Source organism: Meriones unguiculatus (assembly GCF_030254825.1).
Source record: "Meriones unguiculatus strain TT.TT164.6M chromosome Y unlocalized genomic scaffold, Bangor_MerUng_6.1 ChrY_unordered_Scaffold_42, whole genome shotgun sequence".
Taxonomy (NCBI): Eukaryota; Metazoa; Chordata; class Mammalia; order Rodentia; family Muridae; genus Meriones; species Meriones unguiculatus.
Window position 1 is genome coordinate 743,798 of NW_026843713.1, and position 20,985 is coordinate 764,782.

Sequence of the window (20,985 nt, forward strand, 5' to 3'; positions counted from 1 at the left end):
ACAGAAATAGCAAAAAGCCTACACACACATGGAAACTGAACAACTTGTTACTAAATGACAGCTGGGTCAGGGAAGAAATAAAGAAAGAAATTAAAGTCTTTCTAGAAATCAATGAAAATGAAGACACAACATACCCAAACTTGTGGGACACAATGAAAGCAGTGCTAAGGGGAAAGTTCATAGCACTAAGTGCTTTCAAGAAGAAATTCGAGACAACTCATTCAAGTAACTTAATGGCTCACTTAAAAACCCTAGAAAAAGAAGAAGCAGAGACACCAAGAAGGAGTAGACAGCTGGAAATAATCAAACTCAGGGCTGAAATCAATCAATTGGAAACAAATAAAACAATTCAAAGAATCAATGAAACCAAGAGCTGGTTCTTTGAGAAAATCAACAAGATTGACAAACCCTTAGCTAAGCTAACTAAAAGACAGAGAGACACCATCCAAATCAACAAAATCAGAAATGAAAAGGGGGACATAACTACGGACACTGGGGTGTCTAGTCTTAACAGCAGCATTACTGTAAGATAAATCAATACTATATATTAATCTCTGATTACAATAAATGGTGCCCAACTAATCTAAGTATCCACACTCTTCAAATCATACTTTTAAACATAATTTGGAGGAGGGAATAAGCTCCCAGTGATACAACCCAAACCTAAAGCCTAAAAATTCTCCGGTCAATTACTGTCTCTTTAAGAGAGACTTTTAAACAGGCCTTGGAGCAAATTGCAGCCTACTGTGGGCAGACCTCAGACTTAACATAACAATACTGGCTGCCACTACAGTCTAACAGAATGGAACAAAACAATAAAACAGTCTTTTTGTAGCTTGGCTCATAATCAATTCTATGGCATTAAGAGTGAAATAAAGGAAATTCTAGAAATTGTGACTATGCTTACATTTATAGTCATCAATTTAACTATAATCATTGCATTAGCATTTTAAGGCAAAAGCTTTAAAAAAGATACTAGAACAATATAAAAGAAAAAAAGAAATTTGGAAACAGGACATAAAACAGGAGATTCAAAAACTTACAGAACACAATAAACAATAGGAAGACAGAGGAGAGGTTTTAGAAAAAATACTGGAACAGCACAAAGACAACTAGAACAATATAAAGAAAAAAGTTAAAAGTTGGAAGATACATGAGATACAAAAACTTATTGAACAAAACAAACAACAGGGAGATAGGTATGAAATATGAGTGCGGACCTTAAGAGACGAGTTTAGAATATTAAGTAAAGAAAATACTCAGGTAGAGACAATAGACAAAAATAAAGCCAACCAAAGGTGGTTTAGAAAACAAACACTGGCTTATCCAGTAAGTATACAGCAGAGACTAGCAGATAATGATCATCCACTGAATTATGATGAAGCTGAATGGTGCCCTGTGGAAGTGCTAGATATGAGGAAATTTAAGGAGTGTCACTAATTTTAGAATGCATTCACCATTCATAAAACAAATGCTGACTTCCTGGTCAATTAAAAGTAGAGTAATTCCCAAGGACTGGGAGGGTATGGCAAAGGCAATATTAGAACCTGGGCAATATTTACAATGGCTTCCATGTTGGAGAGAAGAAGCTAGAGAGATAGCACATAAAAACAGATCCAGATGTGTTGGTTTTTCTAAGGAATAGCTGCTTGGTGATAGCCAGTATGCTGACATAAAGATACAAGCTGTATGTAATGAAGAAACCTTAGCATTATGTCTCCTAGTAGCCTTAAATGCTTGGGACAAGGTAGAGTAATGAGGAAAAAAGCTTGAGCCATTCTCCCAGGCCATACAAGGTCCAAGTGAAACCTTTACTAACTTTTTGCAAAGATTGACTTCAGCTATGGATAGAAGTCTATCAGATCCACTACCTAAAAAATCACTAATAGAATCTTTAGCTTTTGAAAATGCTAATACTGAATGCAAAGAGGCAATAAGACCATTAAGAGCAAGATCTGCTCTAATAGATGAATGGATAAGAAATATGATTGATATCAGACCTCATTCACCCAATTTGATCTAGATAGGAGAAGCAATCCCAAAAGACATTGGGAAATGTTGTAATTGTGATAGGCGAGATAACTACAAAAGAAATTACCAGGAAAAACAAAATAATTCAAGTAGGGAGCCTATGCTTTCTAGAATATGCAGAAGATGTGGAAAGGGTTGAGATTGTATTAGTGAATGTAGAGCAGTCACAGATAAATGGGGTAATCCTTTATCAAAAAACACCTGAAGGAGCCTCTCGAAGGCCCAAAGACTGGAGAGGGATACTCCTCCACAGGAAAATTAAGCACCACTGCTCTGGGAATAAACATTAAAAACTTGGATAGAGAGGCCAAAGCATATTCTACAGATAGATCAAAAATCCAGGCAGAGATAACAATCAAACAAAACAAACAAATAAACAAATGTATTGGCAAAACTCTATAAATGATCAAAGGCCAAAGTAAAAGATAATTTTATAATTAATGAAATTGAAAGCATGGAAGATACTGGAGCTGATGTCACAATTATTACTCCTAAATCCTGGCTGCAAACCTGGCCACTCCAAGAAGTGGATATTCAATACCAAGGAGTTAGAAATTTATCTAAATTTAAACAAAGTGTTAGATGGCTTAAATGTACATGACCAGAAGGTCAAGTAGGAAAACTAAGACCCTATGTGGCTGAGATAGCCATAAACTTATGGGGAAGAGATCTGTTACAACAATGGAAGACCCAGATTAACATCCCCCCCAAGTTCTGAGACAAGCCAAAAAACAGGTAATACTCCTGATAAAGAAGATCAAATTATGAAAAAATGTCATCAAAAACAGTTTCAGACTGTCCAGGCTGTCCATAACAAAATATAGAGGAAGCCATCTTTTCAACTTCATGTTGGGAAATCACTGCTAATAAAATTCCCACAGCCTTACCATTAGGATGTTTGGCAAACCAACCTATTTGGATTGAACAATGGTCTATGAGTAAAGAAAAATTACTGATACTAGAACAGCTAATCCTGGAACAGCTGGAGGCTCAACATAAAGAGGAGTCCAACAGCCCTTGGAATTCTACAGTATTTGTCATTAAAATGAAATTTGACAAATGGAGGATCTTAAGAGATCTAAAAGCAATTAACAAAATTATTCAGCCAATGGTATCTTTACAATCTAGAACCCCATTGCCTTCCTTGTTACCTAAAAAAAATGGCCTATTATAGTGATTGATTTAAAGGATTGCTTTTTCACAATTCCTTTATATTAACACAACAGGGAAAGGTTTGCTTTCTCAGTACCCATACCACACAGAATGTTAACTAGTCCTACTTTGTGGCAATATTTTGTACAACAACCATTGGAGGTAATTCTTAAGCAGGTTCCTCAATCTATAATTTACTATTATATGGATGATATCTTATTAACTGATTCAGATACGAACACATTAGAAAATATTTTTGATGAAATAAATATAACTTTGCCTTGTTGGGGATTACAGATTCCTCCTGTAAAAATACAAAGAGGAGATTCTATTAATTATCTAGAATACAAAATATGTCTACAGAAAATTCAACAACAAAAAGTACAAATTGGAAAAAAAACAGTTAAGAACTTCAAAAATTGCTGGGAGATATTAACTGGCTATGGCCTACCCTTGGTTTAGCTACTCAAGAACTATGTAACTTATTTCAAATCTTACAGAGTGATAAGGACTTAAATAGTCCAAGAACATTATCAACTGAAGCTGAAAAGGAATTGGCTGTGGTACAAATAAAATTACAAGATACTTCTATAGACTGTTTTGATCCAAAGAGGGCCTATATTTTGGTTATTTTGCACTCTACTCATTCTCCCACAGGAATTCTTATGAAGAGGGAAGACTGTATTTTAGAAGAGACATTTTTGGCACACAAACAAAATAAAAAAACTAAAAACCTACATAGAAAAGTTTTCTGAATTGATCCTAAAAGGTAAAATGAGACTTCATCAACTGGCTGGAATAGATCCAGCTGAAATTGTAATGCCCTTTACCAATGCTGAGATTGTGTCATTATAGGCAGACAATGAATATTGACAAAAAGCTTGTTGTGAATTTTTGGGAGAAATTAACAACAGATGCCCCAAAAGCAAGTGACTTCAGTTTATAAAAAGAAATAATTGGGTTCTTCCCCATATAATAAAAGGAGCACCAATTTCTGGAACTCCCACATTATATATGGATGCCAATAAATCAAAAAGGGCAAGTCAGAAAATCTGAGTAAAGTGGTGGAGAGTCCTTATGATTCAGTTCAAAAATCAAAATTATATGCAATCCTCTTGGTGTAATCAGATTTTTAGGAATCACTTAATACATTCACTGACTCTCATTATGCCAAAAGAGTTGTTCTGCATATAGAAACTGATGATCTATTTCAGCATAATTCAGATTTAACTTCACTATTCCTTCAATTACAACAATTAATCAGAAATAGAAATAATCCATTGTATATAACACATATCAGATCTCATACAGGTTTACCAGGTCCTCTAGCAAAAGGCAATGAGAAAATTGCTCAACTATTGATAGGAGCATTTTAGAGGTCTCATAATTTCATTTAAAACACCATGTTAACAGCAAATGTTTAAAAAGAGAGTTTTCTATCTCTTGACAACAAGCCAAAGAATTTGTGAGAAAATGCCCCACTTGTTCTTTACATAGCCAGACTCCACTATCTGCAGGAAGTAACCCTAAAGGTAACCAAAGAAATAAGATTTGGCAAATGGATGTGCTTTATTTTACAGAGTTTGGTAAACTGAAATATGTGCACCACACTATAGACACATATTTAGGGTTTCAATGAGCAACAGCTTTAAGCTCTGAAAAGGCTGATTCAGTCATTATGCATTTATTAGAAGTGATGGGCATACCTGAAAAAAATAAGACCGATGATGCTACAGCATACATCTTTAATAAAATGGAGGATTTTTTTTTACATATTATAAGATAAAATTTAACAGGTATACCTTACAATCCTACTGGTCAAACAGTCATTGAAAGATCCAGTTATACTTTACAGGGCATGCTTAACAAACAGAGAGGGGTATTAAAAGCCCCCAGAGATAGATTAAATAACTCTTTATTCACCTTAAATTTCTTAAATGTTAATGAACAACAAACAACAGTTGAGGAGAGACACTGGGTTATAGAAAAAACTGCTGAGTTATTTCAGCCTATATATTTCAAGGATACCCTATTCACAATGGAGAGTGAGGAATGTGTTACACTGGGGAAGAGGTTTTGCTTATGATCATGCAAGTGAAGAGATATTATGGGTTCCTTCAAAACTAATAAAGATCAGAAATGACAGATGAAGTGGTAGACCTTAGTCACTTAAAAGAAGAGAGAAATCAAGATCAAACAGAACTGGCAACATAAGTTGATAATCCCTTTACCTGGAAATATCTCTAAAATTGACTGAGACATAAAAAAATATCTACAGCCAGAACTCCATTAATACTTGGCCAATAAATCCTTGGCTATAATATCCTCAAAATGTATTATTGCAAATTTTTTAATCACATAGATAAAATTGACATACAGTTTAGTTTCATCCTGTACATCTCCTACATTTATAATTTTAGAAATGTATAATGTTTGTGAGAAGTTATATGTTTGCAGAACAAAAGAACTAGACAAAAGAGATGCTGGATCAAACCTGACAGAATCATTCTTCAGCATGCTGAGACATTGACACATTTATTCCAGTATCTTGCATATTCCAGCATATTCATTATTCCTGCCTCAACTACTTCAATTGCTGTTCAATCTTCAAAGCCTGCTCCCAAAGAACCTTGAAGAAAGCTACTAAGCTTAATTGGTCCAGCATTTTAGACTGTTCCAAAGAAGACTTTTGTTAAACCTGAAATTCCTCAACACTCAAAGACTGGACCACAAATGTTATTGCTTGCTTAATTAACCATATTTATTTAGGCCCCCTACAGGATTTCTACATGTCCAAAATGTCAGCTAGAAGAACACCAAGAGAGTGGCAATCAATATTCCTTAAATGTGGTTAGGTATGTTTTTTGGTGGTTTGCTATGGCTATGAAATTTTATTGTCATTGGTAGATCTTTATTATTAATGGTCTTATTCAAAGTGAAACAATGAATACACAGGGATATGTTATAGGAAAAGAAAAAAAAAGGTAGATTATCAAAATATATTAAGCTTAGGGTTTTATTTGTTATTACCAAATAAGGTTATTTTTAACCAAAATCTTCTGATATAGGATTTTGCATATTGATGCAAAAATAAGTCTATTTTTAATACATTGGTATAAGCTTTAGTATATTGATAGAAAATCAAGATTAATTCTAATAAATTTAAACAGCTATTAAAATCAGGTTAAGATATTAAGGAAATGCAATTTATTTTGTAACTTTTTGAACTCATAGTCACGGCAGACAGTAGTCTAATGCATCACAGGAGTATGCATCCTTGGTTTAAGAGATAGATATGATTTTTAGATGGATCTATTACATAAAGTTAGGTAGCCTTCAAAAACATCAGAGACCTACAGAATAAGGCATTTAAAATGTTTTTTTTATTATTTTAAAGATTATTTAACGATGAGACAGATCATTTCCTGGCAGCACCCCATCTACCTAAAAGAAGATAATGAGCATTGAAGAATCTCCATATGGAGATGGCTTCAAATATGGCAAATAAGCCACTCAGGTAAAGAAAATACCTTCACTTCACAACAGACAACTTCTGACAAAAATGGGCAAACTTAAATGCAGGACAAATTGACTGCCGAACTCTGCAAAGACAGGGTAAGCAAGTCCTAAATAGTTTCTGCTTCACAATGTATCTGTCAGTTATTCTCAGCCTGAAGGCTGAAGAAGATGCTCCAGTGTTACAGAGAGTTATGGGTGACTGTTAAGGCAGCAAACTGTCTCTGTCAATTTTAAATCTTTTGTAAGCTGCTAACATGCATTTTCTAGTTACTCTAATAACTAATTTAATTCCTTCTCAAGTCTCTGATGGGACTGAAGACCAAATATTTGTAGTGCCAAAATTAACATTGAGTTGTTTGGAAGTTAGGGAATCTTTTCATATAGGTAATACCAATAAGGATAAAAGTTGATTTATGGAGGAGCCAAGATGGCGGCGCCAGCAGAGCACAGTGTTTAAGAAGCAGGACAGCACTCTCCGTGCAGAGACCAGGAGACTGAACTCTGTCTGGGTCCTGAAACTACATCAATCATGTTTCCCAGGTAAGGGGAGGCTCCCACGATGTGGGAATCAGTCTGGTCCACTCACAGCTACCAAGCCAGAACCCGGGAGAAATCCTGAGTAATGCAGGCTTTATGTCTCTGGGCTGGAGCCACACGCGTGCATGTCCAAATCACTTTCCCAGGCTGATCCTTGGGCACAAGGGTGCTTGAGACTGGGAGTCCCAGTCACGGGGGGACCCAACGGGGAAGCAAAGTTACCAGTCTGATCACGGGTCTCCCAGTCTTTTCCCTGAAGGTCTCTCGGACGACGGGTACCCGCCACCAACACAACTGAGCTCCTGCTGCGCAGAGAGCTGCCTGCTCAGCTTAGCGGTACAGACAAGCTGCTCGCCCCAGTTCACCAAGGACTGGGAACACCTGTTCAGAGAGGACCCCACAGGGAAGGAAGAAACTGTGCTGCTGGGATCACCTAGGGAAAGTCTAGCAGCCTGCAGATCGCAAACAGGTGAGTACACCCAGCCATCACAGATCTGGGCCCAAAGAGGGAGCACAGAGTGATTGGAAACTCAGCTCCCAGAGACTAGCAGTCGGGCACACACTCCACCAGCCCAGAGACCTGCTCTGTATCAACTACACCTTACAGGCAGAACTGTGCGCCCTAAGACACCAGAGCAGTACTAACTCTCCACAGATTACCTCTTGGGTTCTGAGGCACAGAGCCCCAACTTCAGACCTACAAAAGACCAGGAACCCTGAGATCAACCCCCAGATACTGCTCCAAGGGGCAACCAGTTATCCCTAAGAAAACCGACCAAATCACGGGACACACAGGTTACAGCAGTTGATCACTAAATTTACAATGAGAAACTCAGAAGGAAGGCAGCTGTCTCCAGGACTTCTCCCAGTGAGAGGAGAACCCTCTCGACTAATCAGGACCACAGTTACTACCCAGGTCTCTATGCCTGAGGTGCTGCTGTAGCAACTCCTGAAAAACACCAGACATCCAGAGACTATACCCAAAAAGCTGGGAAGGCTTCCTTCAGGAAAAACCATCTTCCTGCCAAAGGGATTCTCTCTAGTACAAGAGTCCAGGAACAAACAGAAACTAAATTTAAACAACTAAGATAGCCCTATGGGTAGAGGACAGCGTAAAGTTCAACCAACAAAAGCCAGAGCAATATGGCATCTCCAGAACCCAGTTATCCAAGGGCAAATAGCCCTAGACACCCCAGCATAAATGAAATTCAAAGAGACGACCTAACATCTATGCTCAAGAAGATGATAAAAGAGGAAACAAATAAAATATGAAAAGAATTAGAGGAAGATAAAAACAAACAGATCATGGCTATCAGTAAAGAAATGGAGGAAATTAAAGACAAGGAGATTATGGCCATCCGTGAAGAAATACGGGAAGCTGCAGCCAAACAGTCTGTGGCCTTTAGAGAGGAAATGCTTAAATCACTGAACGAAATAAAAGAAAGAGTGGATTATTCAAACAAACAGCTGAAGGAATTGACAGAAAAACATGAAAATACAGTCAGACAGGGGAAGGAAACCAACAAAATAGCTCAAGACCTGAAGATAGAATTGGAAAAATTAAAAAAAAAAACAGAAATGGAAGACATTGTGGAGAGAAAGAACTTAGGGAAGAAAGCAGGAACTACAGAGATTAGCATAACCAATAGGCTACAAGAAATGGAAGAAAGAATCTCAGGTGTGGAAGATACAATGGAAGAAATAAATGTATCTTACAAAAAAATGTTAAATCTAAAAAATTCCTGACACAGACAGTCCAAGAAATTCAAGACAACATAAAAAGACAAAACCTAAGAATAATAGGAATAGAGGAAAAAGAAAATTCCCTGCACCAAGGCCCAGAAAATATTTTCAACAAAATCATTGAAGTAAATTTCCCCAACTTAAAGGAGAGGCCAATAAGAATACAAGAGGCCTATAGAACACCCAATAAATTAGACCAGAAAAGAAAATCCTCCCGCCACATAATAATCAAAACCGTAAGTATACAGAACAAAGAAAAAATACTAAAAGCTGCAAGAGAAACAGGCCAAGTAACATATAATGGCAAACACATTAGAATCACACCTGACTTTTCAACAGAGACTATGAAAGCCAGAAGGGCCTGGACAGATATCATGCAGACCCTAAGAGAACACAGATGTCAGCCCAGGCTATTATACCCTGCAAAATTCTCAGTCCTCATAGACGGAGAAAACAAGATATTCAATGACGAAAACAAATTTCAACAATACCTACAAGCAAATCCAGCATTCCAGAAAACACTGGAAGGGAAAATACAACCCAAGAAAGCTAGCTACATTCAAGAAAACACAGGAAATAAATAACCTCACTACAGTAAAACAAAAAGCAACCAAGCACACAACCGTATGACCACAGCCAACATCAAATTCAAAGGATATAACAGCCCCTGGTCATTAATCTCTTTCAATATCAATGGACTTAACTCTCCAATAAAAAGACACAGACTAACAGAATGGCCATGTAAACAAAACCCAGCAATCTGTTGTATACAAGAAACACACCTAAGTCACAAAGATAGACATTACCTGAGGGTAAAGGGATGGAAGATGGCTTTTCAAGCAAATGGACACAAGAAGCAAGCAGGAGTAGCAATTCTATTTTCTAACATGAAAATACAGTCAGACAGGGGATAAAATAGTCTTTCCACCAAAATTAATGAGAAGAGATGGGGAAGGACACTTCATACTCAAAAAGGGAAAATTCCACCAAGAAGACATCACAATCCTGAACATCTAGGCCCCAAATACAAGGGCACCCACATTTGTGAAAGAAACATTGATAAAACTTAAACCACACATAGATCCCAACACACTAATAGTGTGAGACTTCAACACCCCACTCTCAACAAAGGACAGGTCAACAAATCAAAAATTAAACAAAGAAACAATATCTCTAACAGAGGTCAAGAATCAAATGGACCTAACAGACATTTACAGAACGTTACATCCAAACACAAAAAAATTTACCTTCTTCTCAGCACCTCATGGAACCTTCTCCAAAATAGACCACATAGTTGGTCACAAAGCAAGCCTCAACAGATACAAGAAGATTGAAATAATCCCTTGTATCCTGTCTGATCACCATGGAATAAAGTTGGACCTCAGTAACAACAGAAATAGCAAAAAGCCTACACATACATGGAAACTGAACAACTTGCTACTAAAAGACAGCTGGGTCGGGGAAGAAATAAAGAACGAAATTAAAATCTTCCTAGAACTCAATGAAAATGAAGACACAACATACTCAAAATTGTGGGACACAATGAACACAGTGCTAAGAGGAAAGGTCATAGCACTAAGTGCTTTCAAAAAGAAATTTGAGACAGCGCAGTCAAGCAACTTAATGGCTCACTTAAAAACCCTAGAAAAAGAAGAAGCAGACACACCAAGAAGGAGCAGACTTCTGGAAATAATCAAACTCAGGGCTGAAATCAATCAATTAGAAACAAATAAAACAATTCAAAGAATCAATGAAACCAAGAGCTGGTTCTTTGAGAAAATCAACAAGATAGACAAACCCTTAGCCAAGCTAACTAAAAGGCAATGAGACACCATCCAAATCAACAAAATCAGAACTGAAAAGGGGAACATAACTACAGACACTGAGGAAATCCAAGCAATCATTAGGACTTATTTTCAAAAGTCATTATGCAACAAAATTTGAAAATTTAAATGAAATGGACAATTTTCTTGATCGATTCTACTTACCAAAGCTAAATCAGGACCAGGTAAATCAATTAAATAGTCCTATATCCCCCAAGGAAATAGAAGCAGTCATCGAAAGTCTCTGATCCAAAAAAAGCTCAGGACCTGATGGTTTCAGCGCAGAATTCTACCAAACATTCGAAAAAGAGTTAACTCCAATTCTCTTCAAACTATTTCACAAAATCGAAACAGAAGCAACATTACCAAACTCATTCTATGAAGCCACAGTCACCTTGGTACCTAAACCTCACAAAGACCCAACCAAAAAAGAGAACTTCAGGCCAATCTCCCTTATGAACATTGATGCAAAAATACTCAACAAAATACACGCAAACCGAATACAAGAACACATCAAAGATATCATCCACCATGACCAAGTAGGCTCCATCCCAGGTATGCAACAGTGGTTCAACATATGGAAATCCATCAATGTGATCCACCATATTAAAAAACTGAAAGAAAAAAATACATTATAATCTCCCTAGATGCTGAAAAATCATTTGACAAAATCCAACATCCATTCAGGTTTAAAGAATTGGAGAGGTCAGGGATACAAGGCACTTATCTAAACATAGTAAAGGCAATATACAGCAAACCTATAGCCAACATCAAACTGAATGGAGAGTAACTCAAAGCAATCCCACTGAAATCAGGGACAAGACAAGGCTGCCCACTCTCTCCATATCACTTCAACATAGTTCTGGAAGTCCTTGCTAGAGTAATAAGTTGAAGGAGATCAAGGTGATACAAATTGGAAAGGAAGAAGTCAAAGTATCACTATTTGCAGATGATATGATAGTATACATGAGTGACCCCAAGAACTCTAACAGGAAACTCCTACAGCTGATAAAAACACTCAGCAAATTGGCCAGATACAAAATTAACTCAAAAAAATCAGTAGCCCTCCAGTATACAAAAGACAAAAGGGCAGAGAAAGAAATTAGGGAAACAACACCCTTCACAATAGCCACAAATGACATAAGGTACCTCGGAGTAACCCTAACCAAGAAAGGCAAAGACTTGTATGAAAAAAAATTCAAGTCTCTGAAGAAAGAATTAGAAGAAGATATGAGAAAATGGAAAGATCTCCCATGTTCATGGCTTGGCAGGATTAACATAATAAAAATGGCCATCTTACCAAAAGCAATCTACAGATTCAATGCAAATCCCATCAAATTACCAACACAATTCTTTACAGACCTCGAAAGAAAAATTCTCAACTTCATATGGAATAACAAGAAACCCAGAATTGCTAAAACAATCCTCTACAATAAAAAATCTTCTGGAGGTATCTCCATTCCTGATCTTAAGTTGTACTATAGAGCAACAGTTTTAAAAACTGCATGGTACTGGCATAATAACAGAATAGTGGAACAATGGAACCGAACAGAGGACCCAGAAATAAACCCGCACACTTATGGACACATGATCTTTGACAAAGGTGCCAAAACCATACAATGGAAAAAAGACAGGATCTTCAACAAATGGTGCTGGTCCAACTGGATGTCTACATGTAGAAAAATGAAAATAGATCCATACTTGTCACCCTGCAAGAAACTGAAGTCCACGTGGATCAAAGACCTCAACATAAAACAAGACACATTAAATCAGCTAGAAAAAAAATAGTGGGAAATACCCTAGAACTCATTGGTACAGGAGAAAACTTCCTGAACAGAACACCAACAGCACAGGCTCTAAGAGCAACAATCAATAAATGGAACCTCATGTAACTGAAAAGCTTCTGCAAAGCAAAGGAGATCATCACCAAAACAAAGAGACTGCCTACAGATTGGGAAATAATCTTCACCAACCCTTTATCTGACAGAGGACTCATATCCAGTATATATAAGGAACTAAAGAAGCTGAAAAGCAGTAAACCAAGTAATCCACTTAAAAAATGGGGAACAGAGCTAAACAGAGAATTCTCTGTAGAGGAATACTGAATGGCAGAGAAGCACTTATAGAAATGCTCACTAGCCATTAGGGAAATGCAAATCAAAACAACCCTGAGATTTCACCTTACACCCATGAGAATGGCCAAGATCAAAAACTCAAGTGAACACACATGCTGGAGAGGTTGTGGTGGGAATGTAAACAATGTAAACTTGTACAACGACACTGGAAATCAATCTGGCGCTTTCTCAGACAACTAGGAATAGTGTTTCCCCAAGATCCAGCCATACCACTACTAGGCATGTATCTAAAAGAGGCTCAAGTACAGAAAAAGGACATTTGCATGACCATGTTTGTAGCAGTTTTATTTATAAGAGCCATAAGCTGGAAACAACCCAGATGCCCCTCAACTGAAGAATGGATGCAGAAATTGTGGTACATCTAAACAATGGAATATTACTCAGCAATGAAAAATAAGGATATCATGAAATTTGCAGGTAAATGGTGGGATCTGGAAAGGATCATCCTGAGTGAGTTGTCCCTGAAGCAAAAAGACACACATGGTATATACTCACTCATATATTCATACAACATAGGACAAACCCACTAAAACCTGTGCATCTAAAGAAACTAAGCAAGAGAGTGGACCCTAACTAAAATGTCCAATCCCCATCCAGAAAGGCAAAGAAGATGGACATCAGAAAAAGAAGAAAATAGGAAACAACCTAGGAACCTACCACAGTTTACATCAAAAGTGCCTGCATTGTCCTCTGAAATGCAGAGGGCCTCTGAAAGCCTCTGCGCTACAGATTATCAAAGCAGATGCTGAGCCTGATGGGCAACTGTTGGGCAGAGTGAATGGAATTTTATGTAAGAACTGGGAAATAGTAAGAGCTGGAGAGGACAGGGTCTCCACAAGGAGAGCAACAGAACAAGAAAATTTGAACACAGGGAACTTCCCAGAGACTCATACTCCAACCAAGAACTATTCTTGGAGATAACCCAGAACCCCTGCACAGATGTAGCCCAGGGCAGTTCAGAGTCCAATTGGGTTACATAGTAATGTGAAGAGGGACTGCCTCTGACATAATCTGGTTGACCTGCTCTTTGATCACCTCCCCCTGGGGGGAGGGGAGCAGCCTTACCAGGCCATAGTCGAGGACAATGCAGGCACTTTTGATGTATACTAATGGACTAAGATCAGAAAGGAGAGGAGAACCTCCCCTATTAGTGGACTTGGGGAGTGGCATGCATACAGAGGGAGGAGGGAGGGTGGGATTGGGAGGGGAGGAGAGAGGGGCTTATGGGGGGATGCAGAATGAATAAAGTGTAATTGATGAAAAATTTAAAAAAGAAGAAAAATTAATTTAAGAACCTTAAATGACTTTCAAAAGTGGAGGAAAACATGGAGTTAGTCAATTTACATGGATCACATCTCGCCCCTGGGGGCAATGGTCTCCTGAACCTACTCAGACCTCAGACACCACCACTGCTAGTTCTAGAACTGATGCAGGATGTTCCAACGAGGGGGTTAAGGCTTTCCATAATATTTCCTATAAGCCCACACCTGTTTGTTTATATCCCCCATTTTTATTCATTATTAGCCAGATAGAGCCAAGTAATTGTGGTGAGGATACTTGCTTTTTCCCCAATGCTGGAATGCTAGTGAATTAGGTATATCCTGGTTACTCGCATGCCTTGCTGGGTGCCTGTGCCCCTTGATGCCCCTCACGCTATGACTCTCTTCAGACAGAAAAAGGATCTTAGAACTACAGCCACCATTGTTACTGCCATCTCATTGGCGGCTGTTGGAGCTACCACCGAGGCATTAGCCATGAGTAATACTGTGCAGACTGCTCAGACCCTGAATAATCTTTTAGCCAATGTAGCTCATGCCTTAGATGTACAAAAAGGAATTAATGCTCAACTAAAAGGAGGCTTGATAGTTTTCAATCAGAGGATTGACCTCGTGCAGGAGAAAATTGATACCCTATGGCAAATCGCCCAACTTGGCTGTCAATGAAAGTATGCTGGACTTTGTGTCACTAGCATACAACATGAGAATTTTTCCTGTGCTGCAAATCTGTCTAAACAATTGTCTAGCTATATTTTAGGTAATTGGACTGGAGAAATTGATACTATGATGGAGCAGCTGAGAGTGGTCATTGTCACAGTAAATTCTACCAGAGGGGACCCAGGACTAGCCACAGGACTATCATCATGGATTGCTGCAGCCATGAATCATCTGAAGGAATGGGCGGGCATGGGAGCGTTAGCAGGCCTTCTGGTGTTGGTCTCCTTGGTTTGCCTGTGGTGTATATGCAAGATTAGAGTCTCACAACAGTGTAATGCAGTCATGATCATTCAGGCCTTTACAGCCATTGAAGCTGGACAGTCTCCCCAAGCATGTTTGGCTACCATAAAAAGCTAAAATGTTATGCTCAGGATGGGAGGCTAAGCACTGCACTCAGGGTTAGCTGCTTTTGACCCAGAGAAGAGCAAGTCTGATTGCATGTGGGTTGATGCCCCAGGTCCCGCCTCTGAGAAAAAGGTATCGGACGGGTATGATGCTCTTTGGGTGGAAGACACCTACATGAACATCAGTACAAAGTCCCAATTTATTTCTAATGTCTGAGATCAGACCTCTACTCTTGTCTGATGCGTCTAAAACAAAAAGGGGGAAATGTAGAGAGCTGTGTAATGCTGCACGTTAAAGATGGAGCTGGTTCCCGCCTTCCACCTTCCCGATGGTGGGTGCTCTCTGTCACGAACAACTCCACATTTGACTAAGGCTGAGGATCTGGCTTGCTTCCATGTATGTGGACCTATCTGCATTGCACAAGTGGCACGCTGGGGTTGGCTACCCAGAGGCTATTTAAGCTGTGGGCTGGCTTTCCCCAGGGTCAGATGATTGTTCAAGGTTCCTGAATAAACTGCATTGAAAAAAAAAAGAGCTTATATCCTGAACCAAGCACAAAGCAAAGTGAGAATGTTTGGGCCTGGCCTGAGCTTTTGAGACCTCAAAATCCATCCTCAGTGACACACCTCCACCAACAAGACCATGCTTCCTAATCCTTACTGAACAATTCCATCAACTAAGAAGCAAGCTTTCAAGCTTATGAACCTATGGAGGCCATTTTCATTCAGATGATCACATAAAAGAGCAAGCTGGACAAGATGATGCATGCCTTTAACCTCAGAACCCATAATGGGGAGGTAGGTAGATCTCTGAGTTCAAGGTCAGCCTGGCCTAATGCACAGGTTCCAGGTTAGCTAGGGCTACACAAAGAAACCTGTCTTTAAAATAAAATAAAATAAAATAAAATAAAATAAAATAAAATAAAATAAAATAAAATAAAATAAAATAAAATAAAAAGTTGATTTAGGTATAAAACTTTTAACTTATCAAGGTAGATAGGATAATCAGATACTTTCTCCTAAGTTGCCAAAATCACATGGACATTACATTGCACATGTAGATTTTACCTAACAGTTTTCATAATTATTATTGTATTGAAAGGAGACTTTTATTGAAATTAAAGGGGCAATGCTGTTATAATGTTCTTTTGAAATATATACCCCTTACCTTTATTCATTTAAATCCTGATTTTTCACCCACACAACCACCACTGCTCTCTAGTTTCAATCCAGATATTGCATTGTGATACTCATTCTAAGCATCCTTTCTCAACTTGATGTAAACTTCCAAAAAAAGCAAAAAGACACAAAGTTGATCTGGGAGGAGCCAAGAGACAGTAAAGAGGATAGGAGCTAGAAGACAAGAAATGTTTGGAAGGAGCAAAAGTGCAGGAAATGAATGGGAGGAGAAGGGGCAAGAGGAGAGCTGAGAGACGGAGCTAAAGGAGAGATATTGGAGGATGTAGAGCATGAACCAGACCTAAGATTTCACAAAAAGCAAGTATAATATGGGATATCTAAACTTTAGGAAACTATGAGGGCTTGGAGGTTTAGGATGCAGTAACTATTGCTCAGCATTGTGTTCTCGGATAACTAAATAAACCCCATCTCTGTGTGTGGTGATTTGGGTATATAGCTGTTTAGGCCTAACAGCAGCATTACCAGAAGATAAATCAATAGTAAGTATTAATCTCTGATTACAACAAAAGATAATTGCTCACCATGATTTTATCAGCCTCATTTGTAAAAGCCAGGAACTGGAAAAAACTCAGATAACCCCCCAAATGAAGAATGGATACAGAAATTGTGATACATCTACACAATGGAATATTACTCAGCAATAAAAAACACGATATCATGAAATTTGCAGGTAAATGGTGCAAAATTGGAAAGGATCATCCTGAGTGAGCTATCCCAGAAGCAGAAAGACACACATGGTACATACTCACTCATATAGATATGTAATAATAAATAAAATAAATAAATATAATAAACCTACTAAAATCTGTAGATTAAAAAAAAAACAAATCAGGAGGGAGGACTCTGACTAAAATGCTCAATTCCTATTCTGAAAGACAATAAGGATTGACATCAGGCAAATGAAAAAAGAGGAAACAAGTTAGGAGCCTGCTACAGAGGGCTTCTGAAAGGCTCTGTCCTACAGACTATCAAAACAGATGCTGACACTTGTGGCCATCTGTTGGGCAGAAAGCATAGATTCTAATGAAATAAGTGGGAAAAAGTAAGATCTGGAGAGGACAGGAACTCCAAAAGAAGAGCAACAGAACCAAAAAATTTGAGTACAGGGTTCATTCCTGAGGCCCATTCTCCAACCAAATACAATACATGGAGATAAAATAGAACCCCTGCACAGATGTAGCCCATGGCAGTTCAGTGTCCAAGTGGGTTCCTTAGTAATGGAAACATGGAATCCTTTGACATGAAGTGATTAGCCTGATCTTTGATAAGCTCCTCCTGATGGGGGAGCAGTGTTATGATAAGATGACAATGCAGTCACTCCTGTTGAGATCTGATAAACTAGGTTCAGAAGGAAGGAGAGGAAGACCTCCCTTATCAGTGGACTTGAGGAGGGACATGCATGGAGATGGGGTGAGGGACGTGTTTATGGGGGTAGACATACTGAATAAAGTGTAATCAATAATATTTAAAATAATATATATATATATATATATAAATTAAAGAAATATGTGAGTCTTTTCATGAAATAAGAGTCTTGGACACAGGAACTGTCATCTATAGGTTTGTGCTTTCAGCTGAACAGATTGAGGCATGTAGGGCTGCTCAACCTTTCTACACGCTGTCCAATTGGCCCCCTTAATAATTGTCTCCTGAAACCCTGACTGGGTTTCACCTATTTCATCATTCTCCCTCTCAGTCAATCAGCACCTGAGAGAATCTTGAGGATTCCAAGGAGATAAGTACACAAATGTTCCTCAGAGTCCAGTATCTCTGATCCTATGCATATGTGACTTTTTCTTGTGAAACTCAACAAGCCTTTATCACATCCTTTTATCCAGATCCCAAACCTTTACCACTGTTTGTCTCTGTGACAATTTCAGGTAGGAAATGAAACTTTAATATTTATTTAGCTGGAGTTCTTCCTATATAGGAAAGCTTCAATGTGATTTGGGATTAGGGGAATGTACCTAATGACAAGGTGGTCTCATAATGTGGTCTTGGATATGAAGTTTCCTAGGTTGTGACTTTGAACTGAGTGGTTAGTCGTGTACTCAATAAATGTAACTTCACATTCTTAATGATATAATAGACTGGCAGGACTAGTGTTCTCTGCAGTATTGAATCTTAGGAGTAGGAAAAAAGAAGGAAACTAGACAACTCATGGGACTGGTTTGGCTGAAACAGAGAAAGATCTGCTTATTTAAAATGAGAACTGAGGGGCAATGAAGTATTTGACAGCTGATGCTGTCACTAGTGTTGCTAACCCTCTGAGAGCAGGATTGCCTTGTCTGACCTGGCTGGATTGCCAGTTATGTCCTATTCAGTTGTGAGTCCAGAACTCTCCTGGTCCTGGGGTTCACAATAAAACTTTGCCTTAAGGACAAAGAAATGGGTCTTTTTTATATGCCTAGGACACAAGAGCAGCTTTGTTTTCTGCTGTGGTTCTCTAGACAAACCCTCTATAGTGTTAGTGCCAGGACTGCATGTTTAGAGGTGCCACCTGAGCTCATTGGGTCTCATGCACATGGATAAGAACTAGTCTATGGCTAGCATTCTCTACTACATAATGAGTTCCTGGAAAGCATGGCTTACAAAGTCTAACTCTGCCCTCTTTTTTTTTTTTTTTTCAATGCAGTTTATTCAGGAACCTTGAAAAATCATCTGACCCTGGGGAAAGCCAGCCTACAGCTTAAATAGCCTCTGGGTAGCCAACCCAGGCATGCCACGTGGGCAATGTAGATAGGTCCACATACATGGAAGCAAGCCAGATCCTCAGCCTTAGCCAAATGTGGAATTGTTCGTGACAGAGAGCACTCACCATCGGGAAGGTGGAAGGCGGAAACCAGCTCCATCTTTAAGGCACAGTATTCCGCAGTTCTCTACAGTTCCCCCTTTTTGTTTTAGATGCATCAGGCAAGAGTAGAGGTCTGATCTCTGATATTAGAAATAAATTGGGACTTTGTACCGATGTTCATTTAGGTGTCATCCACCCAAAGAGCATCATACCCGTCCGATACCTTTTTCTCAGAGGCGGGACCTGGGGTATCAACCCACATGCAATCAGACATGCTCTTCTCTGGGTCCAAAGCAGCTGACCTTGAGTACAGTGCTTAGCCTCCCATCCTGAGCGTAACATTTTAGCTTTTTATGGTATCCAACCATGCTTGGGGAGAATATCCTGCTTCAATGGCTGTAAAGGCCTGAATGATCATGGCTGCATCACACTGTTGTGAGACTCTAATCTTGCATATATACCACAGGCAAACCAAGGAGACCAACACCAGAAGGCCTGCTAACGCTCCCATGCCCGCCCATTCCTTCAGATGATTCATGGCTGCAGCAATCCATGATGATAATCCTGTGGCTAGTCCTGCGTCCACTCTGGTAGAATTTACTGTGACAATGGCCACTCTCAGCTGCTCCATCGTAGTATCGAATTCTCCAGTCCAATTACCTAAAATATAGCTAGACAATTGTTTAGACAGATTTGCAGCACAGGAAAAATTCTCATGTTATATGCTAGTGACTCAAATTCCAGCATATTTTCATTGACAGCCAAATTGAACGATTTGCCATAGGGTATCAATTTTCTCCTGCACGAGGTCAATCCTGATTGAACACCATCAAGCTTCCTTTTAGTTGAGCATTAATTCCTTTATGTACAACTAAGGCATGAGCTACATTGGCTAAATGATTGTTCAGGGTCTGAGCAGTCTGCCCAGTATGACTCATGACTAATGCCCCGGTGGTAGCTCCAACAGCCGCCAATGAGATGGTAGTAACAATGGTGCCTGTAGTTCCAAAGTCCCTTTTCTGTCTGAAGAGAGTCATAGCGTGAGGGGCATCGATGGGCATAACTCTGCCCTCTTTTAGAAGAATCTTTTCTCTACGTTAAAAGCCATCTTAACAGTTGTCAACTTATTATTTTTATTGGTTATGTGGGAATTTCATATAATATACATTAAACTACTTTTCCATTGCTCCAGGTTAAAAAACCTACCCATAGGTCACACAAAAATGTTCTTCTTTAAGATACATCAATTGAAGTATTTGTTTTTTATATACTCATTAAAACATGATCACAATCTCAGTGCCAAGTTACTTAAAGAGTTCTTCTTTGACACATCCTGGCACCATGGCAAGAAGACCTTCAGCCCTGAAGAGCTCTATACTTTATCAACTGATTACAGTTTTTCATATGTAATTTATGTAACTATTTATTAAGATTTTTTTTGCTTTGTATCCCCTATTCTGCCCCCTCCCTCTTTTCCTTCCTGTCCTTTCCCCGCCTCCTTCTTCTACCCTTATGCCATTGTTCTATTTCACAGATAGGTCTGTCCTCTTCCCCATCTATCTTATCAAATCTCAAGTCTGGCTGCATCAACTTCCTGGGGGGCCTAATTCTCAGGGCATTGTTCTCCTTGTGTATTTAACTTTTTTCTACTTAATGACACTCTTCCTGCTTCCTCTCCTTCAGGCTTCCCAGAGCTCTTAGGGGAGTGGGAAT